The sequence below is a fragment of the Pristiophorus japonicus genome, chromosome 5 (genome assembly GCF_044704955.1).
Source record: "Pristiophorus japonicus isolate sPriJap1 chromosome 5, sPriJap1.hap1, whole genome shotgun sequence".
NCBI lineage: Eukaryota > Metazoa > Chordata > Chondrichthyes > Pristiophoridae > Pristiophorus > Pristiophorus japonicus.
In genome coordinates, this window is record NC_091981.1 from 73712563 (window position 1) to 73739673 (window position 27111).

Here is a 27111-nt window from a genome sequence, read left to right on the forward strand (position 1 = left end):
TCCACTCTCTGTCCTGTGACAGTTGGAACTGGTGCTCTCCACTCTCTCTCCTGTGACAATTGGAACTGATGCTCTCCACTCTCTTTCCTGTGACAATTGGAACTGGTGCTCTCCACTCTCTGTCCTGTGAAAGTTGGAACTGGTGCTCTACACTCTCTCTCCAGTGACAGTTGGAACTGGTGCTCTGCACTCTGTCCTGTGACAGTTGGAACTGGTGCTCTCCACTCTCTGTCCTGTGACAGTGGGAACTGGTGCTCTCCACTCTCTGTCCTGTGACAGTGGGAACTGGTGCTCTCCACTCTCCCGTCCTGTGACAGTGGGAACTGGTGCTCTCCACTCTCTGTCCTGTGACAGTGGGAGCTGGTGCTCTCGACTCTCTCTCCTGTGACAGTGGGAACTGGTGCTCTCCACTCTCCCGTTCTGTGACAGTGGGAACGGGTGCTCTCCACTCTCTCTCCTGTGACAGTGGGAACTGGTGCTCTGCACTCTCTGTCCTGGGACAGTTGGAACTGGTGCTCTCAACTCTCCCGTCCTGTGACAGTGGGAACTGGTGCTCTCCACACTCTGTCCTATGACAGTGAGAACTGGTGCTCTCCACTCTCTGTCCTGTGACAGTTGGAACTGGTGCTCTCCACTCTTTCTCCTGTGACAATTGGAACTGATGCTCTCCACTCTTTCTCCTGTGACAATTGGAACTGGTGCTCTCCACTTCCTCCGGTGACAGTGGGAACTGGTGCTCTCCACTCTCCCGTCCTGTGACAGTGGGAACTGGTGCTCTCCACTCTCCCGTCCTGTGACAGTTGGAACTGATGCTCTCCACTCTGTGTCCTGTGAAAGTGGGAACTGGTGCTCTCCACTCTCTGTCCTGTGACAGTGGGAACTGGAGCTCTCCACTCTCCCGTCCTGTGACAGTGGGAACTGGTGCTCCCCACTCTCTGTCCTGTGACAGTTGGAACTGGTGCTCTCCACTCTCTGTCCTGTGACAGTGGGAACTGGTGCTCTCCACTCTCTGTCCTGTGACAGTTGGAGCTGGTGCTCTCCACTCTCTGTCCTGTGACAGTTGGAACTGGTGCTCTCCACTCTCTCTCCTGTGACAGTGGGAACTGGTGCTCTCCACTCTCTGTCCTGAGACAGTTGGAACTGGTGCTCTCCAATCTCTCTCCAGTGAGAGTTGGAACTGGTGCTCTCCACTCTGTCCTGTGACAGTTGGAACTGGTGCTTTCCACTCTCTCTCTCCTGTGACAGTGGGAACTGGTGCTCTCCACTCTCCCGTCCTGTGAGAGTGGGAACTGGTGCTCCCCACTCTCTGTCCTGTGACAGTTGGAACTGGTGCTCTCCACTCTCTGTCCTGTGACAGTTGGTATTGGTGCTCTACACTCTCTGTCCTGCGACAGTTGGAACTGTGCTCTCAACTCTCCCGTCCTGTGACAGTTGGAACTGGTGCTCTCCACTCTCTGTCCTGTGACAGTTGGAACTGGTGCTCCCCACTCTCTGTCCTGTGACAGTGGGAACTGGTGCATTCCACTCTCCCGTCCTGTGACAGTTGGAACTGGTGCTCTCCACTCTCTGTCCTGTGACAGTGGGAACTGTGCTCTCCACTCTCCCGTCCTGTGACAGTGGGAACTGGTGCTCTCCACTCTCTCTCCTGTGACAGTTGGAACTGGTGCTCTCCACTCTCCCGTCCTGTGACAGTGGGAACTGGTGCTCTCCACTCTCTGTCCTGTGACAGTTGGAACTGGTGCTCTCCACTCTCTCTCCTGTGACAGTTTGAACTGGTGCTCTCCACTCTCTCTCCTGTGACAGTTGGAACTGGTGCTCTCCACACTCTCTCCTGTGACAATTGGAACTGGTGCTCTCCACTCTCTGTCCTGTGACAGTGGGAACTGGTGCTCTCCACTCTCTGTCCTGTGACAGTGGGAACTGGTGCTCTCCACTCTCCCGTTCTGTGAAAGTGGGAACTGGTGCTCTCCACTCTCTCTCCTGTGACAGTGGGAACTGGTGCTCTGCACTCTCTGTCCTGGGACAGTTGGAACTGGTGCTCTCAACTCTCCCGTCCTGTGACAGTGGGAACTGGTGCTCTCCACACTCTGTCCTGTGACAGTGGGAACTGGTGCTCTCCACTCTCTGTCCTGTGACAGTTGGAACTGGTGCTCTCCACTCTTTCTCCTGTGACAATTGGAACTGATGCTCTCCACTCTCTCTCCTGTGACAATTGGAACTGGTGCTCTCCACTTCCTCCGGTGACAGTGGGAACTGGTGCTCTCCACTCTCCCGTCCTGTGACAGTTGGAACTGATGCTCTCCACTCTCTGTCCTGTGAAAGTGGGAACTGGTGCTCTCCACTCTCTGTCCTGTGACAGTGGGAACTGGAGCTCTCCACTCTCCCGTCCTGTGACAGTGGGAACTGGTGCTCTCCACTCTCTGTCCTGTGACAGTGGGAACTGGTGCTCTCCACTCTCTGTCCTGTGAAAGTTGGAACTGGTGCTCTCCACTCTCTGTCCTGTGACAGTTGGAGCTGGTGCTCTCCACTCTCTGTCCTGTGACAGTGGGAACTGGTGCTCTCCACTCTCTGTCCTGAGACAGTTGGAACTGGTGCTCTCCAATCTCTCTCCTGTGACAGTGGGAACTGGTGCTCTCCACTCTCTGTCCTGTGACAGTTTGAACTGGTGCTCTCCACTCTCTGTCCTGTGACAGTTGGAACTGGTGCTCTACACTCTCTGTCCTGCGACAGTTGGAACTGTGCTCTCAACTCTCCCGTCCTGTGACAGTTGGAACTGGTGCTCTCCACTCTCTGTCCTGTGACAGTGGGAACTGGTGCTCTCCACTCTCTGTCCTGTGACAGTGGGAACTGGTGCTCTCCACTCTCTGTCCTGTGACAGTTGGAACTGGTGCTCTCCACTCTCTCTCCTGTGACAGTTGGAACTGGTGCTCTCCACTCTCCCGTCCTGTGACAGTGGGAACTGGTGCTCTCCACTCTCTGTCCTGTGACAGTGGGAACTGGTGCTCTCCACTCTCTCTCCTGTGACAGTTGCAACTGGTGCTCTCCACTCTCCCGTCCTGTGACAGTGGGAACTGGTGCTCTCCACTCTCTGTCCTGTGACAGTGGGAACTGGTGCTCTCCACTCTCTGTCCTGCGACAGTTGGAACTGTGCTCTCCACTCTCTGTCCTGTGACAGTGGGAACTGGTGCTCTCCACTCTCTGTCCTGTGACAGTGGGAACTGGTGCTCTCCACTCTGTCCTGTGACAGTTGGAACTGGTGCTCTCCACTCTCTCTCCTGTGACAGTTGGAACTGGTGCTCTCCACTCTCTCTCCTGTGACAGTGGGAACTGGTGCTCTCCACTCTCCCGTTCTGTGACAGTGGGAACTGGTGCTCTCCACTCTCTCTCCTGTGACAGTGGGAACTGGTGCTCTCCACTTTCCTGTCCTGTGACAGTTGGAACTGGTGCTCTCCACTCTCTGTCCTGTGACAGTGGGAACTGGTGCTCTCCACACTCTGTCCTGTGACAGTGGGAACTGGTGCTCTCCAATCTCCCGTCCTGTGACAGTGGGAACTGGGACTCTCCACACTCTGTCCTGTGACAGTGGGAAGTGGTGCTCTCCACTCTCTGTCCTGTGATAGTTGGAACTGGTGCTCTCCACTCTTTCTCCTGTGACAATTGGAACTGATGCTCTCCATTCTCTCTCCTGTGACAATTTGAACTGGTGCTCTCCACTCCCTCCGGTGACAGTGGGAACTGGTGCTCTCCACTCACACGTCCTGTGACAGTTGGAACTGGTGCTCTCCACTCTCTGTCCTGTGAAAGTGGGAACTGGTGCTCTCCACTCTCTGTCCTGTGACAGTTGGAACTGGTGCTCTCCACTCTCTCTCCTGTGACAGTGGGAACTGGTGCTCTCCACTCTCTCTCCTGTGACAATTGGAACTGGTGGTCTCCACTCTCTCTCCTGTGACAATTGGAACTGGTGCTCTCCACTCCCTCCTGTGACAGTGGGAACTGGTGCTCTCCACTCTCTGTCCTGTGACAGTTGGAACTGGTGCTCTCCACTCTCTGTCCTGTGACAGTTGGAACTGGTGCTCTCCACTCTCTGTCCTGTGACAGTTGGAACTGGTGCTCTCCACTCTCTGTCCTGTGACAGTGGGAACTGGTGCTCTCCACTCTCTGTCCTGTGACAGTTGGAACTGGTGCTCTCCACTCTCTGTCCTGTGACAGTTGGAACTGGTGCTCTCCACTCTCTGTCCTGTGACAGTTGGAACTGGTGCTCTCCACTCTCTGTCCTGTGACAGTTGGAACTGGTGCTCTCCACTCTCTGTCCTGTGACAGTGGGAACTGGTGCTCTCCACTCTCTGTCCTGTGACAGTGGGAACTGGTGCTCTCCACTCTCTGTCCTGTGACAGTTGGAACTGGTGCTCTCCACTCTCCCGTTCTGTGACAGTGGGAACTGGTGCTCTCCACTCTCTGTCCTGTGACAGTGGGAACTGGTGCTCTCCACTCTCTCTCCTGTGACAGTGGGAACTGGAGCTCTGCACTCTCTGTCCTGCGACAGTTGAAATAGTGCTCTCCACTCTCTGTCCTGCAACAGTTGGAACTGGTGCTCTCAACTCTCCCGTCCTGTGACAGTGGGAACTGGTGCTCTCCACACTCTGTCCTGTGACAGTGGGAACTGGTGCTCTCCACTCTCTGTCCTGTGACAGTTGGAACTGGTGCTCTCCACTCTCTCTCCTGTGACAATTGGAACTGATGCTCTCCACTCTCTCTCCTGTGACAATTGGAACTGGTGCTCTCCACTCCCTCCGGTGACAGTGGGAATTGGTGCTCTCCACTCTCCCGTCCTGTATCAGTGGGAACTGGTGCTCTCCACTCTCCCGTCCTGTGAAAGTGGGAACTGGTGCTCTCCACTCTCTGTCCTGTGACAGTGGGAACTGGTGCTCTCCACTCTCCCGTCCTGTGACAGTGGGAACTGGTGCTCCCCATTCTCTGTTCTGTGACAGTGGGAACTGGTGCTCTCCACACTCTGTCCTGTGACAGTGGGAACTGGTGCTCTCCACTCTCCCGTCCTGTGACAGTGGGAACTGGTGCTCTCCACTCTCTGTCCTGTGACAGTGGGAACTGGTGCTCTCGACTCTCTCTCCTGTGACAGTGGGAACTGGTGCTCTCCACTCTCTGTCCTCTGACAGTTGGACTGGTGCTCTCCACTCTCTCCTGTGACAGTGGGAACTGGTGCTCTCCACTCTCTGTCCTGTGACAGTTTGAACTGGTGCTCTCCACTCTCTGTTCTGTGACAGTGGGAACTGGTGCTCTCCACACTCTGTCCTGTGACAGTGGGAACTGGTGCTCTCCACTCTCTGTCCTGTGACAGTTGGAGCTGGTGCTCTCCACTCTCTGTCCTGTGACAGTTGGAACTGGTGCTCTCCACTCTCTCTCCTGTGACAGTGGGAACTGGTGCTCTCCACTCTCTGTCCTGAGACAGTTGGAACTGGTGCTCTCCAATCTCTCTCCAGTGAGAGTTGGAACTGGTGCTCTCCACTCTGTCCTGTGACAGTTGGAACTGGTGCTTTCCACTCTCTCTCCTGTGACAGTGGGAACTGGTGCTCTCCACTCTCCCGTCCTGTGAGAGTGGGAACTGGTGCTCCCCACTCTCTGTCCTGTGACAGTTGGAACTGGTGCTCTCCACTCTCTGTCCTGTGACAGTTGGTACTGGTGCTCTACACTCTCTGTCCTGCGACAGTTGGAACTGTGCTCTCAACTCTCCCGTCCTGTGACAGTTGGAACTGGTGCTCTCCACTCTCTGTCCTGTGACAGTTGGAACTGGTGCTCTCCACTCTCCCGTCCTGTGACAGTGGGAACTGGTGCTCTCCACTCTCTCTCCTGTGACAGTTGGAACTTGTGCTCTCCACTCTCCCGTCCTGTGACAGTGGGAACTGGTGCTCTCCACTCTCTGTCCTGTGACAGTTGGAACTGGTGCTCTCCACTCTCTCTCCTGTGACAGTTTGAACTGGTGCTCTCCACTCTCTGTCCTGTGACAGTTGGAACTGGTGCTCTCCACTCTCTGTCCTGTGATAGTGGGAACTGGTGCTCTCCACTCTCTGTCCTGTGACAGTGGGAACTGGTGCTCTCCACTCTCCCGTTCTGTGACAGTGGGAACTGGTGCTCTCCACGCTCTCTCCTGTGACAGTGGGAACTGGTGCTCTGCACTCTCTGTCCTGGGACAGTTGGAACTGGTGCTCTCAACTCTCCCATCCTGTGACAGTGGGAACTGGTGCTCTCCACACTCTGTCCAGTGACAGTGGGAACTGGTGCTCTCCACTCTCTGTCCTGTGACAGTTGGAACTGGTGCTCTCCACTCTTTCTCCTGTGACAATTGGAACTGATGCTCTCCACTCTCTCTCCTGTGACAATTGGAACTGGTGCTCTCCACTTCCTCCGGTGACAGTGGGAACTGGTGCTCTCCACTCTCCCGTCCTGTGACAGTGGGAACTGGTGCTCTCCACTCTCCCGTCCTGTGACAGTTGGAACTGATGCTCTCCACTCTCTGTCCTGTGAAAGTGGGAACTGGTGCTCTCCACTCTCTGTCCTGTGACAGTGGGAACTGGAGCTCTCCACTCTCCCGTCCTGTGACAGTGGGAACTGGTGCTCCCCACTCTCTGTCCTGTGACAGTTGGAACTGGTGCTCTCCACTCTCTGTCCTGTGACAGTGGGAACTGGTGCTCTCCACTCTCTGTCCTGTGAAAGTTGGAACTGGTGCTCTCCACTCTCTGTCCTGTGACAGTTGGAGCTGGTGCTCTCCACTCTCTGTCCTGTGACAGTGGGAACTGGTGCTCTCCACTCTCTGTCCTGAGACAGTTGGAGCTGGTGCTCTCCACTCTCTGTCCTGTGACAGTGGGAACTAGTGCTCTCCAATCTCTCTCCAGTGAGAGTTGGAACTGGTGCTCTCCACTCTGTCCTGTGACAGTTGGAACTGGTGCTTTCCACTCTCTCTCCTGTGACAGTGGGAACTGGTGCTCTCCACTCTCTGTCCTGTGACAGTTTGAACTGGTGCTCTCCACTCTCTGTCCTGTGACAGTTGGAACTGGTGCTCTCCACTCTCTGTCCTGTGACAGTGGGAACTGGTGCTCTCCACTCTCCCGTCCTGTGACAGTGGGAACTGGTGCTCTCAACTCTCCCGTCCTGTGAGAGTGGGAACTGGTGCTCCCCACTCTCTGTCCTGTGACAGTTGGAACTGGTGCTCTCCACTCTCTGTCCTGTGACAGTTGGAACTGGTGCTCTACACTCTCTGTCCTGCGACAGTTGGAACTGTGCTCTCCACTCTCTGTCCTGTGACAGTGGGAACTGGTGCTCTCCACTCTCTGTCCTGTGACAGTGGGAACTGGTGCTCTCCACTCTCTGTCCTGTGACAGTTGGAACTGGTGCTCTCCACTCTCTCTCCTGTGACAGTGGGAACTGGTGCTCTCCACTCTCTCTCCTGTGACAGTTGCAACTGGTGCTCTCCACTCTCCCGTCCTGTGACAGTGGGAACTGGTGCTCTCCACTCTCTGTCCTGTGACAGTGGGAACTGGTGCTCTCCACTCTCTGTCCTGCGACAGTTGGAACTGTGCTCTCCACTCTCTGTCCTGTGACAGTGGGAACTGGTGCTCTCCACTCTCTGTCCTGTGACAGTGGGAACTGGTGCTCTCCACTCTGTCCTGTGACAGTTGGAACTGGTGCTCTCCACTCTCTCTCCTGTGACAGTTGGAACTGGTGCTCTCCACTCTCTCTCCTGTGACAGTGGGAACTGGTGCTCTCCACTCTCCCGTTCTGTGACAGTGGGAACTGGTGCTCTCCACTCTCTCTCCTGTGACAGTGGGAACTGGTGCTCTCCACTTTCCTGTCCTGTGACAGTTGGAACTGGTGCTCTCCACTCTCTGTCCTGTGACAGTGGGAACTGGTGCTCTCCACTCTCCCGTCCTGTGACAGTGGGAACTGGTGCTCCCCACTCTCTGTTCTGTGACAGTGGGAACTGGTGCTCTCCACACTCTGTCCTGTGACAGTGGGAACTGGTGCTCTCCACTCTCCCGTCCTGTGACAGTGGGAACTGGTGCTCTCCACACTCTGTCCTGTGACAGTGGGAACTGGTGCTCTCCACTCTCTGTCCTGTGATAGTTGGAACTGGTGCTCTCCACTCTTTCTCCTGTGACAATTGGAACTGATGCTCTCCACTCTCTCTCCTGTGACAATTTGAACTGGTGCTCTCCACTCCCTCCGGTGACAGTGGGAACTGGTGCTCTCCACTCACACGTCCTGTGACAGTTGGAACTGGTGCTCTCCACTCTCTGTCCTGTGAAAGTGGGAACTGGTGCTCTCCACTCTCTGTCCTGTGACAGTTGGAACTGGTGCTCTCCACTCTCTCTCCTGTGACAGTGGGAACTGGTGCTCTCCACTCTCTCTCCTGTGACAATTGGAACTGGTGCTCTCCACTCTCTCTCCTGTGACAATTGGAACTGGTGCTCTCCACTCCCTCCTGTGACAGTGGGAACTGGTGCTCTCCACTCTCTGTCCTGTGACAGTGGGAACTGGTGCTCTCCACTCTCTGTCCTGTGACAGTTGGAACTGGTGCTCTCCACTCTCTGTCCTGTGACAGTTGGAACTGGTGCTCTCCACTCTCTCTCCTGTGACAGTGGGAACTGGTGGTCTCCACTCTCTGTCCTGTGATAGTTGGAACTGGTGCTCTCCACTCTTTCTCCTGTGACAATTGGAACTGATGCTCTCCAGTCTCTCTCCTGTGACAATTGGAACTGGTGCTCTCCACTCCCTCCGGTGACAGTGGGAACTGGTGCTCTCCACTCTCCCGTCCTGTGACAGTGGGAACTGGTGCTCTCCACTCTCCCGTCCTGTGACAGTTGGAACTGATGCTCTCCACTCTCTGTCCTGTGAAAGTGGGAACTGGTGCTCTCCACTCTCTGTCCTGTGACAGTGGGAACTGGAGCTCTCCACTCTCCCGTCCTGTGACAGTGGGAACTGGTGCTCCCCACTCTCTGTCCTGTGACAGTGGGAACTGGTGCTCTCCACTCTCTGTCCTGTGACAGTGGGAACTGGTGCTCTCCACTCTCTGTGCTGTGACAGTGGGAACTGGTGCTCTCCACTCTCTGTCCAGTGATAGTGGGAACTGATGCTCTCCACTCTCCCGTTCTGTGACAGTGGGAACTGGTGCTCTCCACTCTCTCTCCTGTGACAGTGGGAACTGGTGCTCTGCATTCTCTGTCCTGCGACAGTTGAAATAGTGCTCTCCACTCTCTGTCCTGCAACAGTTGGAACTGGTGCTCTCAACTCTCCCGTCCTGTGACAGTGGGAACTGGTGCTCTCCACACTCTGTCCTGTGACAGTGGGAACTGGTGCTCTCCACTCTCTGTCCTGTGACAGTTGGAACTGGTGCTCTCCACTCTCTCTCCTGTGACAATTGGAACTGATGCTCTCCACTCTCTCTCCTGTGACAATTGGAACTGGTGCTCTCCACTCCCTCCGGTGACAGTGGGAATTGGTGCTCTCCACTCTCCCGTCCTGTATCAGTGGGAACTGGTGCTCTCCACTCTCCCGTCCTGTGACAGTGGGAACTGGTGCTCTCCACTCTCTCTCCTGTGACAGTGGGAACTGGTGCTCTCCACTTTCCTGTCCTGTGACAGTTGGAACTGGTGCTCTCCACTCTCTGTCCTGTGACAGTGGGAACTGGTGCTCTCCACTCTCCTGTCCTGTGACAGTGGGAACTGGTGCTCCCCACTCTCTGTCCTGTGACAGTGGGAACTGGTGCTCTCCACTCTCTGTCCTGTGATAGTTGGAACTGGTGCTCTCCACTCTCTGTCCTGTGACAATTTGAACTGGTGCTCTCCACTCCCTCCGGTGACAGTGGGAACTGGTGCTCTCCACTCACACGTCCTGTGACAGTTGGAACTGGTGCTCTCCACTCTCTGTCCTGTGAAAGTGGGAACTGGTGCTCTCCACTCTCTGTCCTGTGACAGTTGGAACTGGTGCTCTCCACTCTCTCTCCTGTGACAGTGGGAACTGGTGCTCTCCACTCTCTCTCCTGTGACAATTGGAACTGGTGCTCTCCACTCTCTCTCCTGTGACAATTGGAACTGGTGCTCTCCACTCCCTCCTGTGACAGTGGGAACTGGTGCTCTCCACTCTCTGTCCTGTGACAGTGGGAACTGGTGCTCTCCACTCTCTGTCCTGTGACAGTTGGAACTGGTGCTCTCCACTCTCTGTCCTGTGACAGTTGGAACTGGTGCTCTCCACTCTCTGTCCTGTGACAGTTGGAACTGGTGCTCTCCACTCTCTGTCCTGTGACAGTTGGAACTGGTGCTCTCCACTCTCTGTCCTGTGACAGTGGGAACTGATGCTCTCCACTCTCTGTCCTGTGACAGTGGGAACTGGTGCTCTCCACTCTCTGTCCTGTGACAGTTGGAACTGGTGCTCTCCACTCTCTGTCCTGTGACAGTTGGAACTGGTGCTCTCCACTCTCTGTCCTGTGACAGTTGGAACTGGTGCTCTCCACTCTCTCTCCTGTGACAGTTGGAACTGGTGCTCTCCACACTCTGTCCTGTGACAGTGGGAACTGGTGCTCTCCACACTCTGTCCTGTGACAGTGGGAACTGGTGGTCTCCACTCTCTGTCCTGTGATAGTTGGAACTGGTGCTCTCCACTCTTTCTCCTGTGACAATTGGAACTGATGCTCTCCAGTCTCTCTCCTGTGACAATTGGAACTGGTGCTCTCCACTCCCTCCGGTGACAGTGGGAACTGGTGCTCTCCACTCTCCCGTCCTGTGACAGTGGGAACTGGTGCTCTCCACTCTCCCGTCCTGTGACAGTTGGAACTGATGCTCTCCACTCTCTGTCCTGTGAAAGTGGGAACTGGTGCTCTCCACTCTCTGTCCTGTGACAGTGGGAACTGGAGCTCTCCACTCTCCCGTCCTGTGACAGTGGAGACTGGTGCTCCCCACTCTCTGTCCAGTGACAGTGGGAACTGATGCTCTCCACTCTCCCGTTCTGTGACAGTGGGAACTGGTGCTCTCCACTCTCTCTCCTGTGACAGTGGGAACTGGTGCTCTGCACTCTCTGTCCTGCGACAGTTGAAATAGTGCTCTCCACTCTCTGTCCTGCAACAGTTGGAACTGGTGCTCTCAACTCTCCCGTCCTGTGACAGTGGGAACTGGTGCTCTCCACACTCTGTCCTGTGACAGTGGGAACTGGTGCTCTCCACTCTCTGTCCTGTGACAGTGGGAACTGGTGCTCTCCACTCTCTGTCCTGTGACAGTGGGAACTGGTGCTCTCCACTCTCTCTCCTGTGACAATTGGAACTGGTGCTCTCCACTCCCTCCGGTGACAGTGGGAATTGGTGCTCTCCACTCTCCCGTCCTGTATCAGTGGGAACTGGTGCTCTCCACTCTCCCGTCCTGTGAAAGTGGGAACTGGTGCTCTCCACTCTCTGTCCTGTGACAGTGGGAACTGGTGCTCTCCACTCTCCCGTCCTGTGACAGTGGGAACTGGTGCTCCCCACTCTCTGTTCTGTGACAGTGGGAACTGGTGCTCTCCACACTCTGTCCTGTGACAGTGGGAACTGGTGCTCTCCACTCTCCCGTCCTGTGACAGTGGGAACTGGTGCTCTCCACTCTCTGTCCTGTGACAGTGGGAACTGGTGCTCTCGACTCTCTCTCCTGTGACAGTGGGAACTGGTGCTCTCCACTCTCTGTCCTGTGACAGTTGGACTGGTGCTCTCCACTCTCTCCTGTGACAGTGGGAACTGGTGCTCTCCACTCTCTGTCCTGTGACAGTTGGAACTGGTGCTCCCAACCTCTCTCTCCTGTGACAGTGGGAACTGGTGCTCTCCACTCTCTGTCCTGTGACAGTTTGAACTGGTGCTCTCCACTCTCTGTCCTGTGACAGTTGGAACTGATGCTCTCCACTCTCTGTCCTGTGACAATGGGAACTGGTGCTCTCCACACTCCGGTTCTGTGACAGTGGGAACTGGTGCTCTCCACTCTCTCTCCTGTGACAGTGGGAACTGGTGCTCTGCACTCTCTGTCCTGGGACAGTTGGAACTGGTGCTCTCCACTCTCTGTCCTGCGACAGTTGGAACTGGTGCTCTCAACTCTCCCGTCCTGTGACAGTGGGAACTGGTGCTCTCCACACTCTGTCCTGTGACAGTGGGAACTGGTGGTCTCCACTCTCTGTCCTGTGATAGTTGGAACTGGTGCTCTCCACTCTTTCTCCTGTGACAATTGGAACTGATGCTCTCCACTCTCTCTCCTGTGACAGTTGGAACTGGTGCTCTCCACTCTCTGTCCTGTGACAGTTGGACTGGTGCTCTCCACTCCCTCCGGTGACAGTGGGAACTGGTGCTCTCCACTCTCCCGTCCTGTGACAGTGGGAACTGGTGCTCTCCACTCTCCCGTCCTGTGACAGTTGGAACTGATGCTCTCCACTCTCTGTCCTGTGAAAGTGGGAACTTGTGCTCTCCACTCTCTGTCCTGTGACAGTGGGAACTGGAGTTCTCCACTCTCCCGTCCTGTGACAGTGGGAACTGGTGCTCCCCACTCTCTGTTCTGTGACAGTGGGAACTGGTGATCTCCACTCTCTGTCCTGTGACAGTGGGAACTGGTGCTCTCCACTCTCTGTCCTGTGACAGTGGGAACTGGTGCTCTCCACTCTCTCTCCTGTGACAGTTGGAACTGGTGCTCTCCACTCACTCTCCTGTGACAGTTGGAACTGGTGCTCTCCACTCTCTGTCCTGTGACAGTTGGAACTGGTGCTCTTCAATCTCTCTCCAGTGAGAGTTGGAACTGGTGCTCTCCACTCTCTCTCCTGTGACAGTGGGAACTGGTGCTCTCCACTCTCTCTCCTGTGACAGTGGGAACTGGTGCTCTCCACTCTCTCTCCGGTGACAGTGGGAACTGGTGCTCTCCACTCTGCCGTCCTGTGACAGTGGGAACTGGTGCTCTCCACTCTCTGTCCTGTGACAGTTGGAACTGGTGCTCTCCACTCTCTCTCCTGTGACAGTTGGAACTGGTGCTCTCCACTCTCCCATCCTGTGACAGTTGGAACTGGTGCTCTCCACTCTCTGTCCTGTGACAGTGGGAACTGGTGCTCTCCACTCTCTGTCCTGTGACAGTGGGAACTGGTGCTCTCCACTCTCTGTCCTGTGACAGTGGGAACTGGTGCTCTCCACTCTCTCTCCTGTGACAGTTGGAACTGGTGCTCTCCACTCTCTGTCCTGTGACAGTGGGAACTGGTGCTCTCCACTCTCTCTCCTGTGACAGTGGGAACTGGTGCTCCCAACCTCTCTCTCCTGTGACAGTGGGAACTGGTGCTCTCCACTCTCTGTCCTGTGACAGTTTGAACTGGTGCTCTCCACTCTCTGTCCTGTGACAGTTGGAACTGGTGCTCTCCACTCTCTGTCCTGTGACAGTGGGAACTGGTGCTCTCCACTCTCCCGTTCTGTGACAGTGGGAACTGGTGCTCTCCACTCTCTCTCCTGTGACAGTGGGAACTGGTGCTCTGCACTCTCTGTCCTGGGACAGTTGGAACTGGTGCTCTCCACTCTCTGTCCTGCGACAGTTGGAACTGGTGCTCTCAACTCTCCCGTCCTGTGACAGTGGGAACTGGTGCTCTCCACACTCCGTCCTGTGACAGTGGGAACTGGTGCTCTCCACTCTCTGTCCTGTGATAGTTGGAACTGGTGCTCTCTACTCTTTCTCCTGTGACAATTGGAACTGATGCTCTCCAGTCTCTCTCCTGTGACAATTGGAACTGGTGCTCTCCACTCCCTCCGGTGACAGTGGGAACTGGTGCTCTCCACTCTCCCGTCCTGTGACAGTGGGAACTGGTGCTCTCCACTCTCCCGTCCTGTGACAGTTGGAACTGATGCTCTCCACTCTCTTTCCTGTGAAAGTGGGAACTGGTGCTCTCCACTCTCTGTCCTGTGACAGTGGGAACTGGAGCTCTCCACTCTCCCGTCCTGTGAAGTGGGAACTGGTGCTCCCCACTCTCTGTTCTGTGACAGTGGGAACTGGTGATCTCCACTCTCTGTCCTGTGACAGTGGGAACTGGTGCTCTCCACTCTCCCGTCCTGAGAGAGTGGGAACTGATGCTCACCACTCTCTGTCCTGTGACAGTTGGAACTGGTGCTCTCCACTCTCTGTCCTGTGACAGTTGGAACTGGTGCTCTCCAATCTCTCTCCAGTGAGAGTTGGAACTGGTGCTCTCCACTCTCTGTGCTGTGAAAGTGCGAACTGGTGCTCTCCACTCTCTGTCCTGTGACAGTGGGAACTGGTGCTCTCCACTCTCTGTCCTGTGACAGTGGGAACTGGTGCTCTCCACTCTCTGTCCTGTGACAGTGGGAACTGGTGCTCTCCACTCTCTGTCCTGTGACAGTTGGAACTGGTGCTCTCCACTCTCTGTCCTGTGACAGTGGGAACTGGTGCTCTCTATTCTCTGTCCTGTGACAGTGGGAACTGGTGCTCTCCACTCTCTGTCCTGTGACAGTGGGAACTGGTGCTCTCCACTCTGTCCTGTGACAGTTGGAACTGGTGCTCTCCAATCTCTCTCCAGTGAGAGTTGGAACTGGTGCTCTCCACTCTCTGTCCTGTGACAGTGGGAACTGGTGCTCACTATTCTCTGTCCTGTGACAGTGGGAACTTGTGCTCTCCACTCTCCCGTCCTGCGACAGTGGGAACTGGTGCTCTCCACTCTCTGTCCTGTGACAGTTGGAACTGGTGCTCTCCACTCTCTGTCCTGTGACAGTGGGAACAGGTGCTCTCCACTCTCTCTCCTGTGACAGTGGGAACTGGTGCTCTCCACTCTCCCGTCCTGTGACAGTTGGAACTGGTGCTCTCCACTCTCTCTCCTGTGACAGTTGGAACTGGTGCTCTCCACTCTCTGTCCTGTGAAAGTGCGAACTGGTGCTCTCCACTCTCTGTCCTGTGACAGTGGGAACTGGTGCTCTCCACTCTCTGTCCTGTGACAGTGGGAACTGGTGCTCTCCACTCTCTGTCCTGTGACAGTTGGAACTGGTGCTCTCCACTCTCTGTCCTGTGACAGTGGGAACTGGTGCACTCCATTCTCTGTCCTGTGACAGTGGGAACTGGTGCTCTCCACTCTCTCTCCTGTGAAAGTGGGAACTGGTGCTCTCCACTTTCTGTCCTGTGACAATGGGAACTGGTGCTCTCCACCCTCTCTCCTGTGACAGTTGGAACTGGTGCTCTCCACTCTCTCTCCTGTGACAGTTGTAACTGGTGCTCTCCAATCTCTGTCCTGTGAAAGTGGGAACTGGTGCTCTCCACTCTCTGTCCTGTGACAGTGGGAAATGGTGCTCTCCACTCTCTGTCCTGTGACAGTGGCAACTGGTGCTCTCCACTCTCTGTCCTGTGACAGTTGGAACTGGTGCTCTCCACTCTCTGTCCTGTGACAGTGGGAACTGGTGCTATCCACTCTCCCGTTCTGTGACAGTGGGAACTGGTGCTCTCCACTCTCTCTCCTGTGACAGTGGGAACTGGTGCTCTGCACTCTCTGTCCTGCGACAGTTGAAATGGTGCTCTCCACTCTCTGTCCTGCGACAGTTGGAACTGGTGCTCTCAACTCTCCCGTCCTGTGACAGTGGGAACTGGTGCTCTCCACACTCTGTCCTGTGACAGTGGGAACTGGTGCTCTCCACTCTCTGTCCTGTGGCAGTTGGAACTGGTGCTCTCCACTCTCTCTCCTGTGACAATTGGAACTGATGCTCTCCACTCTCTCTCCTGTGACAATTGGAACTGGTGCTCTCCACTCCCTCCGGTGACAGTGGGAACTGGTGCTCTCCACTCTCCCGTCCTGTGACAGTGGGAACTGGTGCTCTCCACTCTCCCGTCCTGTGACAGTTGGAACTGGTGCTCTCCACTCTCTGTCCTGTGAAAGTGGGAACTGGTGCTCTCCACTCTCTCCTGTGACAGTGGGAACTGGTGCTCTCCACTCTCCCGTCCTGTGACAGTGGGAACTGGTGCTCCCCACTCTCTGTTCTGTGACAGTGGGAACTGGTGCTCTCCAGTCTCTGTCCTGTGACAGTGGGAACTGGTGCTTTCCACTCTCCCGTCCTGTGACAGTGGGAACTGGTGCTCCCCACTCTCTGTTCTGTGACAGTGGGAACTGGTGCTCTCCAGTCTCTGTCCTGTGACAGTGGGAACTGGTGCTTTCCACTCTCCCGTCCTGTGACAGTGGGAACTGGTGCTCTCCACGCTCTGTCCTGTGACAGTTGGAACTGGTGCTCTCCAATCTCTGTCCTGTGACAGTTGGAACTGGTGCTCTCCACTCTCTGTCCTGTGACAGTGGGAACTGGTGCCCTCCACACTCTGTCCTGTGACAGTGGGAACTGGTGCCCTCCACACTCTGTCCTGTGACAGTAGGAACTGGTGCTCTCCACTCTCTGTCCTGTGACAGTTGGAACTGGTGCCCTCCACACTCTGTCCTGTGACAGTTGGAACTGGTGCTCTCCACTCTCCCATCCTGTGACAGTTGGAACTGGTGCTCTCCACTCTGTCCTGTGACAGTTTGAACTGGTGCTCTCCACTCTCTCTCCTGTGACAGTTGGAACTGGTGCTCTCCACTCTCTGTGCTGTGACAGTGGGAACTGGTGCTCTCCACTCTCCCGTTCTGTGACAGTGGGAACTGGTGCTCTCCACTCTCTCTCCTGTGACAGTGGGAACTGGTGCTCTGCACTCTCTGTCCTGGGACAGTTGGAACTGGTGCTCTCCACTCTCTGTCCTGCGACAGTTGGAACTGGTGCTCTCAACTCTCCCGTCCTGTGACAGTGGGAACTGGTGCTCTCCACACTCTGTCCTGTGACAGTGGGAACTGGTGCTCTCCACTCTCTGTCCTGTGACAGATGGAACTGGTGCTCTCCACTCTCTCTCCTGTGACAATTGGAACTGGTGCTCTCCACTCCCTCCGGTGACAGTGGGAACTGGTGCTCTCCACTCTCCCGTCCTTGACAGTGGGAACTGGTGCTCTCCACTCTCCCGTCCTGTGACAGTTGGAACTGGTGCTCTCCACTCTCTGTCCTGTAACAGTGGGAACTGGAGCTCTCCACTCTCCCATCCTGTGACAGTGGGAACTGGTGCTCCCCACTCTCTGTTCTGTGACAGTGGGAACTGGTGCTCTCCACTCTCTGTCCTGTGACAGTGGGAACTGGTGCTCTCCACTCTCCTGTCCTGTGACAGTGGGAACTGGTGCTCCCCACTCTCTGTCCAGTGACAGTTGGAACTGGTGCACTCCACTCTCTGTCCTGTGACAGTTGGAACTGGTGCTCTCCACTCTCTGTCCTGTGACAGTTGGAACTGGTGCTCTCCACTCTCTGTCCTGTGACAGTGGGAACTGGTGCTCTCCACTCTCTGTCCTGTGACAGTTGGAACTGGTGCGCTCCACTCTCTGTCCTGTGACAGTGGGAACTGGTGCTCTCCACTCTCTGTCCTGTGACAGTTGGAACTGGTGCTCTCCACTCTCTGTCCTGTGACAGTGGGAACTGGTGCTCTCCACTCTCTGTCCTGTGACAGTTGGAACTGGTGCTCTACACTCTCTGTCCTGTGACAGTGGGAACTGGTGCTCTCCACTCTCCCGTCCTGTGACAGTGGGAACTGGTGCTCTCCACTCTCTGTCCTGTGACAGTTGGAACTGGTGCTCTCCACTCTCCCATCCTGTGACAGTGGGAACTGGTGCTCTACACTCTCTGTCCTGCGACAGTGGGAACTGGTGCTCTCCACTCTCCCGTCCTGTGACAGTGGGAACTGGTGCTCTACACTCTCTGTCCTGCGACAGTGGGAACTGGTGCTCTCCACTCTCCCGTCCTGTGACAGTGGGAACTGGTGCTCTCCACTCTCTGTCCTGTGACAGTGGGAACTGGTGCTCTCCGCTCTCTGTCCTGTGACAGTTGGAACTGGTGCTCTCCACTCTCTCTCCTGTGACAGTTGGAACTGGTGCTCTCCACTCTCTCTCCTGTGACAGTTGGAACTGGTGCTCTCCACTCTCCCGTCCTGTGACAGTGGGAACTGGTGTTCTCCACTCTCCCGTCCTGTGACAGTGGGAACTGGTGCTCTCCACTCTCTGTACTGTGACAGTGGGAACTGGTGTTCTCCACTCTCTGTCCTGTGACAGTTGGAACTGGTGCTCCCCACTCTCTCTCCTGTGACAATTAGAACTGATGCTCTCCACACTCTCTCCTGTGACAATTGGAACTGGTGCTCTCCACTCTTCCGTCCTGTGACAGTTGGAACTGGTGCTCTCCACTCTCTCTCCTGTGACAGTGGGAACTGGTGCTCTCCACTCTCTGTCCTGTGACAGTTGGAACTGGTGCTCTCCACTCTCTCTCCTGTGACAATTAGAACTGATGCTCTCCACACTCTCTCCTGTGACAGTGGGAACTGGTGCTCTCCACTCTCCCGTCCTGTGACAGTGGACACTGGTGCTCTCCACTCTCCCATCCTGTGACAGTTGGAACTGGTGCTCTCCACTCTCCCGTCCTGTGACAGTTGGAACTGGTGCTCTCCACTCTCTGTCCTGTGACAGTTGGAACTGGTGCTCTCCACTCCCTCCGGTGACAGTGGGAACTGGTGCTCTCCACTCTCCCGTCCTGTGACAGTGAGCACTGGTGCTCTCCACTCTCCCGTCCTGTGACAGTTGGAACTGGTGCACTCCACTCTCTCTCCTGTGACAGTTGGAACTGGTGCTCTCCACTCTCTCTCCTGTGACAGTTGGAACTGGTGCCCTCCACTCTCCCGTCCTGTGACAGTGGGAACTGGTGCTCTCCACTCTCTCTCGTGTGACAGTGGGCGCTGGTGCTCTCCACTCTCTGTCCTGTGACAGTTGGAACTGGTGCTCTCCACTCTCTGTCCTGTGATAGTTGGAGCTGGTGCTCTCCACTCTCTGTCCTGTGACAGTTGGAACTGGTGCTCTCCACTCTCTGTCCTGTGATAGTTGGAACTGGTGCTCTCCACTCTCTGTCCTGTGACAGTTGGAACTGGTGCTCTCCACTCTCTGTCCTGTGACAGTTGGAACTGGTGCTCTCCACTCTCCCGTCCTGTGACAGTTGGAACTGGTGCTCTCCACTCTCTGTCCTGTGACAGTTGGAACTGGTGCCCTCCACTCTCTGTCCTGTGACAGTGGGAACTGGAGCTCTCCACTCTCCCGTCCTGTGACAGTTGGAACTGGTGCTCTCCACTCTCTGTCCTGTGACAGTTGGAACTGGTGCTCTCCACTCCCTCCGGTGACAGTGGGAACTGGTGCTCTCCACTCTCCCGTCCTGTGACAGTGGGCACTGGTGCTCTCCACTGCCTGTCCTGTGAAAGTTGGAACTGGTGCTCTCCACTCTCCCGTCCTTTGACAGTTGGAACTGGTGCTCTCCACTCACTGTCCTGTGACAGTGGGAACTGGTGCCCTCCACTCTCTCTGCTGTGACAGTTGGAACTGGTGCTCTCCACTCACTGTCCTGTGACAGTGGGAACTGGTGCTCTCCACTCTCTCTGCTGTGACAGTTGGAACTGGTGCTCTCCACTCTCTCTCCTGTGACAGTTGGAACTGGTGCCCTCCACTCTCTGTCCTGTGACAATTGGAATTGGTGCTCTCCACTCTCCCGTCCTGTGACAGTGGGAACTGGTGCTCTCCACTCTCTCTCCTGTGACAGTGAGAACTGGTGCTCTCCACTCTCTGTCCTGTGACAGTTGGAATTGGTGCTCTCCACTCTCTGTCCTGTGACAGTGGGAACTGGTGCTCTCCACTCTCCCGTCCTGTGACAGTTGGAACTGGTGCTCTCCAATCTCTCTCCTGTGACAGTTGGAACTGGTGCTCTCCACTCTCTGTCCTGTGACAGTGGGGACTGGTGCTCTCCACTCTCTCTGCTGTGACAGTTGGAACTGGTGCTCTCCACTCTCTGTCCGGTGACAGTTGGAACTGGTGCTCTCCAATCTCTGTCCTGTGACAGTTCGAATTGGTGCTCTCCACTCTCTGTCCTGTGACAGTGGGAACTTGTGCTCTCCACTCTCCCGTCCTGCGACAGTGGGAACTGGAGCTCTCCACTCACTGTCCTGTGACAGTGGGAACTGGTGCTCTCCACTCTCTGTCCTGTGACAGTTGGAACTGGTGCTCTCCACTCTCTGTCCTGTGACAGTGGGAACTGGTGCTCTCCACTCTCCCGTCCTGTGACAGTGGGAACTGGCGCTCTCCACTCTCCCGTCCTGTGACAGTGGGAACAGGTGCTCTCCACTCTCTGTCCTGTGACAGTTGGAACTGGTGCTCTCCGCTCTCTGTCCTGCGACAGTTGGAACTGGTGCTCTCCACTCTCTGTCCTGTGACAGTGGGAACTGGTGCTCTCCACTCTCTCCAGTGACACTTTGAACTGGTGCTCTCCACACTTCCGTCCTGTGACAGTTGGAACTGGTGCTCTCCACTCTCCCGTCCTGTGACAGTTGGAACTGGTGCTCTCCACACTCCCGTCCTGTGACAGTGGGAACTGGTGCTCTCCACTCTCTGTCCTGTGACAGTTTGAACTGGTGCTCTCCACACTCCCGTCCTGTGACAGTTGGAACTGGTGCTCTCCACTCTGTCCTGTGACAGTTTGAACTGGTGCTCTCCACTCTCTGTCCTGTGACAGTTGGAACTGGTGCTCTCCACTCTGTCCTGTGACAGTTTGAACTGGTGCTCTCCACTCTCTGTCCTGTGACAGTGGGAACTGGTGCTCTCCAGTCTCCCGTTCTGTGACAGTGGGAACTGGTGCTCTCCACTCTCTCTCCTGTGACAGTGGGAACTGGTGCTCTGCACTCTCTGTCCTGGGACAGTTGGAACTGGTGCTCTCCACTCTCCCGTCCTGTGACAGTGGGAACTGGTGCTCTCCACACTCTGTCCTGTGACATTGGGAACTGGTGCTCTCCACTCTCTGTCCTGTGACAGTTGGAACTGGTGCTCTCCACTCTCTCTCCTGTGACAATTGGAACTGGTGCTCTCCACTCTCTGTCCTGTGACAGTTGGAACTGGTGCTCTCCACTCTCTCTCCTGTGACATTTGGAACTGGTGCTCTCCACACTCTGTCCTGTGACAGTGGGAACTGGTGCTCTCCACTCTCTGTCCTGTGACAGTTGGAACTGGTGCTCTCCACTCTCTCTCCTGTGACAGTTGGAACTGGTGCTCTCCACTCTCTCTCCTGTGACAATTGGAACTGGTGCTCTCCACTCTCTGTCCTGTGACAGTTGGAACTGGTGCTCTCCACTCTCTCTCCTGTGACAATTGGAACTGGTGCTCTCCACTCTCTGTCCTGTGACAGTTGGAACTGGTGCTCTCCACTCTCTCTCCTGTGACATTTGGAACTGGTGCTCTCCACACTCTGTCCTGTGACATTGGGAACTGGTGCTCTCCACTCTCTGTCCTGTGACAGTTGGAACTGGTGCTCTCCACTCTCTCTCCTGTGACAGTTGGAACTGGTGCTCTCCACTCTCTGTCCTGTGACAGTTGGAACTAGTGCTCTCAACTCTCTGTCCTGTGACAGTTTGAACTGGTGCTCTCCACTCTCCCGTCCTGTGACAGTTGGAACTGGTGCTCTCCACTCTCTGTCCTGTGACAGTGGGAACTGGTGCTCTCCACTCTCCCGTCCTGTGACAGTTGGAACTGGTGCTCTCCAATCTCCCGTCCTGTGACAGTTGGAACTGGTGCTCTCCACTCTCTGTCCTGTGACAGTGGGAACTGGTGCTCTCCACTCTCTGTCCTGTGACAGTGGGAACTGGTGCTCTCCACTCTCTGTCCTGTGACAGTTGGAACTGGTGATCTCCACTCTCTGTCCTGTGACAGTTGGAACTGGTGCTCTCCACTCTCTCTCCTGTGACAGTTGGAACTGGTGCTCTCCACTCTCTGTCCTGTGACAGTTGGAACTGGTGCTCTCCACTCTCCCGTCCTGTGACAGTGGGAACTGGTGCTCTCCACTCTCTGTCCTGTGACAGTGGGAACTGGTGCTCTCCACTCTCTGTCCTGTGACAGTGGGAACTGGTGCTCTCCACTCTCTGTCCTGTGACAGTTGGAACTGGTGCTCTCCACTCTCTGTCCTGTGACAGTGGGAACTGGTGCTCTCCTCTCTCTGTCCTGTGACAGTGGGAACTGGTGCTCTCCACTCTCTGTCCTGTGACAGTTGGAACTGGTGCTCTCCACTCTCTGTCCTGTGACAGTGGGAACTGGTGCTCTCCACTCTCTGTCCTGCGACAGTTGGAACTGGTGCTCTCCACTCTCCTGTCCTGTGACAGTGGGAACTGGTGCTCTCCACTCTCTCTCCTGTGACAGTTTGAACTGGTGCTCTCCACTCTCCCGTCCTGTGACAGTTTGAACTGGTGCTCTCCACTCTCCCGTCCTGTGACAGTTGGAACTGGTGCTCTCCACTCTCCCGTCCTGTGACAGTTGGAACTGGTGCTCTCCACTCTCCCGTCCTGTGACAGTTGGAACTGGTGCTCTCCACTCTCCCGTCCTGTGACAGTGGGAACTGGTGCTCTCCACTCTCCCGTCCAGTGACAGTGGGAACTGGTGCTCTCCACTCTCTCTCCTGTGACAGTTTGAACTGGTGCTCTCCACTCTCCCGTCCTGTGACAGTTGGAACTGGTGCTCTCCACTCTCTGTCCTGTGACAGTTGGAACTGGTGCTCTCCACTCTCTGTCCTGTGACAGTGGGAACTGGTGCTCTCCACTCTCTGTCCTGTGACAGTGGGAACTGGTGCTCTCCACTCTCTCTCCTGTGACAGTTGGAACTGGTGCTCTCCACTCTCTCTCCTGTGACAGTTGGAACTGGTGCTCTCCACTCTCTGTCCTGTGACAGTGGGAACTGGTGCTCTCCACTCTCCCGTCCTGTGACAGTGGGCACTGGTGCTCTCCACTCTCCCGTCGTGTGACAGTTGGAACTGGTGCTCTCCACTCTCCCGTCCTGTGACAGTGGGCACTGGTGCTCTCCACTCTCCCGTCCTGTGACAGTGGGAACTGGTGCTCTCCACTCTGTGTCCTGTGACAGTTGGAACTTGTGCTCCCCACTCTCTGTCCTGTGACAGTTGGAACTGGTGCTCTCCACTCCCTCCGGTGAGAGTGGGAACTGGTGCTCTCCACTCTCCCGTCCTGTGACAGTGGGCACTGGTGCTCTCCACTCTCCCGTCCTGTGACAGTGGGAACTGGTGCTCTCCACTCTCTGTCCTGTGACAGTGGGAACTGGTGCTCTCCACTCTCTGTCCTGTGACAGTTGGAACTGGTGCTCTCCGCTCTCCCATCGTGCGACAGTTGGAACTGGTGCTCTCCACTCTCTCTCCTGTGACAGTTGGAACTGGTGCTCTCCACTCTCTGTCCTGTGACAGTGGGAACTGGTGCTCCCCACTCTCTGTCCTGTGACAGTTGGAACTGGTGCTCTCCACTCTCTGTCCTGTGACAGTTGGAAATGGTGCTCTCCACTCTCTGTCCTGTGACAGTGGGAACTGGTGCTCTCCACTCTCTGTCCTGTGACAGTGGGAACTGGTGCTCTCCACTCTCTGTCCTGTGACAGTTGGAATTGGTGCTCTCCACTCTCTGTCCTGTGACAGTGGGAACTGGTGCTCTCCAATCTCTCTCCTGTGACAGTTGGAACTGGTGCTCTCCACTCCCTCCTGTGACAGTGGGAACTGGTGGTCTCCACTCTCTGTGCTGTGACAGTGGGAACTGGTGCTCTCCACTCTCTGTCCTGTGACAGTGGGGACTGGTGCTCTCCACTCTCTGTCCTGTGACAGTGGGAAGTCGTGCTCTCCACTCTCTGTCCTGTGACAGTGGGAAGTGGTGCTCTCCACTCTCTCTCCTGTGACAGTGGGAACTGGTGCTCTCCACTCTCTGTCCTGTGACAGTTGGAACTGGTGCTCGCCACTCTCTCTCCTGTGACAGTTGGAACTGGTGCTTTCCACTCTCTGTCCTGTGACAGTGGGAACTGGTGCTCTCCACTCTCTCTCCTGTGACAGTGGGAACTGGTGCTCTCCACTCTCTCTCCTGTGACAGTTGGAACTGGTGCTCTCCACTCTCCCGTCCTGTGACAGTGGGAACTGGTGCTCTCCACTCTCTGTCCTGTGACAGTGGGAACTGGTGCTCTCCACTCTCTCTCCTGTGACAGTGGGAACTGGTGCTCTCCACTCTCTCTCCTGTGACAGTTGGAACTGGTGCTCTCCACTCTCCCGTCCTGTGACAGTGGGAACTGGTGCTCTCCACTCTCTCTCCTGTGACAGTTGGAACTGGTGCTCCCCACTCTCTGTCCTGTGACAGTGGGAACTGGTGCTCTCCACTCTCTCTCCTGTGACAGTTGGAACTTGTGCTCTCCACTCCCTCCGGTGACAGTGGGAACTGGTGCTCTCCACTCTCCCGTCCTGTGACATTTGGAACTGGTGCTCTCCACTCTCTCTCCTGTGACAGTTGGAACTGGTGCTCTCCACTCCCTCCGGTGACAGTGGGAACTGGTGCTCTCCACTCTCCCGTCCTGTGACAGTGGGAACTGGTGCTCTCCACTCTCCCGTCCTGTGACAGTTGGAACTGGTGCTCTCCACTCTCTGTCCTGTGACAGTTGGAACTGGTGTTCTCCACTCTCTCTCCTGTGACAGTTGGAACTGGTGCTCTCCACTCTCTGTCCTGTGACAGTGGGGACTGGTGCTCTCCACTCTCTGTCCTGTGACAGTGGGAAGTCGTGCTCTCCACTCTCTGTCCTGTGACAGTGGGAAGTGGTGCTCTCCACTCTCTCTCCTGTGACAGTGGGAACTGGTGCTCTCCACTCTCTGTCCTGTGACAGTGGGAACTGGTGCTCTCCACTTTCTGTCCTGTGACAGTTGGAACTGGTGCTCTCCACTCTCTGTCCTGTGACAGTGGGAACTGGTGCTCTCCACTTTCTGTCCTGTGACAATGTTTACTGGTGCTCTCCATTCTCTCTCCTGTGACAGTTGGAACTGGTGCTCTCCACTCTCTGTCCTGTGACAGTTGGAACTGGTGCTCTCCAATCTCTGTCCTGTGACAGTTGGAACTGGTGCTCTCCACTCTCTGTCCTGTGACAGTGGGAACTTGTGCTCTCCACTCTCCCGTCCTGCGACAGTGGGAACTGGAGCTCTCCACTCACTGTCCTGTGACAGTGGGAACTGGTGCTCTCCACTCTCTGTCCTGTGACAGTTGGAACTGGTGCTCTCCACTCTCTGTCCTGTGACAGTGGGAACTGGTGCTCTCCACTCTCCCGTCCTGTGACAGTGGGAACTGGTGCTCTCCACTCTCCCATCCTGTGACAGTGGGAACAGGTGCTCTCCACTCTCTGTCCTGTGACAGTTGGAACTGGTGCTCTCCACTCTCTGTCCTGTGACAGTTGGAACTGGTGCTCTCCACTCTCTGTCCTGTGACAGTGGGAACTGGTGCTCTCCACTCTCTGTCCTGTGACAGTTGGAACTGGTGCCCTCCACTCTCCCGTCCTGTGACAGTGGGAACTGGTGCTCTCCACTCTCTCTCCTGTGACAGTTGGAACTGGTGCTCTCCACTCTCTCTCCTGTGACAGTTGGAACTGGTGCCCTCCACTCTCCCGTCCTGTGACAGTGGGAACTGGTGCTTTCCACTCTCTCACCTGTGACAGTTGGAACTGGTGCTCTCCACTCTCTCTCCTGTGACAGTTGGAACTGGTGCTCTCCACTCCCTCCGGTGACAGTGGGAACTGGTGCTCTCCACTCTCCCGTCCTGTGACATTTGGAACTGGTGCTCTCCACTCTCTCTCCTGTGACAGTTGGAACTGGTGCTCTCCACTCCCTCCGGTGACAGTGGGAACTGGTGCTCTCCACTCTCTGACCTATGACAGTTGGAACTGGTGCTCTCCACTCTCTCTCCTGTGACAGTTGGAACTGGTGCTCTCCACTCCCTCCGGTGAGAGTGGGAACTGGTGCTCTCCACTCTCCCGTCCTGTGACAGTGGGCACTGGTGCTCTCCACTCTCCCGTCCTGTGACAGTGGGAACTGGTGCTCTCCACTCTCTGTCCTGTGACAGTTGGAACTGGTGCTCTCCACTCTCCCGTCCTGTGACAGTGGGAACTGGTGCTCTCCACTCTCTCTCCTGTGACAGTTGGAACTGGTGCTCTCCACTCTCTCTCCTGTGACAGTGGGAACTGGTGCTCTCCACTCTCTGTCCTGTGACAGTTGGAACTGGCGCCCTCCACTCTCTGTCCTGTGACAGTGGGAATTGGTGCTCTCCACTCTCTGTCCTGTGACAGTTGGAATTGGTGCTCTCCACTCTCTGTCCTGTGACAGTGGGAACAGGTGCTCTCCACTCTCTGTCCTGTGACAGTGGGGACTGGTGCTCTCCACTCTCTGTCCTGTGACAGTGGGAAGTGGTGCTCTCCAATCTCTCTCCTGTGACAGTTGGAACTGGTGCTCTCCACTCCCTCCTGTGACAGTGGGAACTGGTGCTCTCCACTCTCTGTGCTGTGACAGTGGGAACTGGTGCTCTCCACTCTCTGTCCTGTGACAGTGGGGACTGGTGCTCTCCACTCTCTGTCCTGTGACAGTGGGAACTCGTGCTCTCCACTCTCTGTCCTGTGACAGTGGGAAGTGGTGCTCTCCACTCTCTCTCCTGTGACAGTGGGAACTGGTGCTCTCCACTCTCTGTCCTGTGACAGTGGGAACTGGTGCTCTCCACTTTCTGTCCTGTGACAGTTGGAACTGGTGCTCTCCACTCTCTGTCCTGTGACAGTAGGAACTGGTGCTCTCCACTTTCTGTCCTGTGACAATGTTTACTGGTGCTCTCCATTCTCTCTCCTGTGACAGTTGGAACTGGTGCTCTCCACTCTCTGTCCTGTGACAGTTGGAACTGGTGCTCTCCAATCTCTGTCCTGTGACAGTTGGAACTGGTGCTCTCCACTCTCTGTCCTGTGACAGTGGGAACTTGTGCTCTCCACTCTCCCGTCCTGCGACAGTGGGAACTGGAGCTCTCCACTCACTGTCCTGTGACAGTGGGAACTGGTGCTCTCCACTCTCTGTCCTGTGACAGTTGGAACTGGTGCTCTCCGCTCTCTGTCCTGCGACAGTTGGAACTGGTGCTCTCCACTCTCTGTCCTGTGACAGTGGGAACTGGTGCTCTCCAC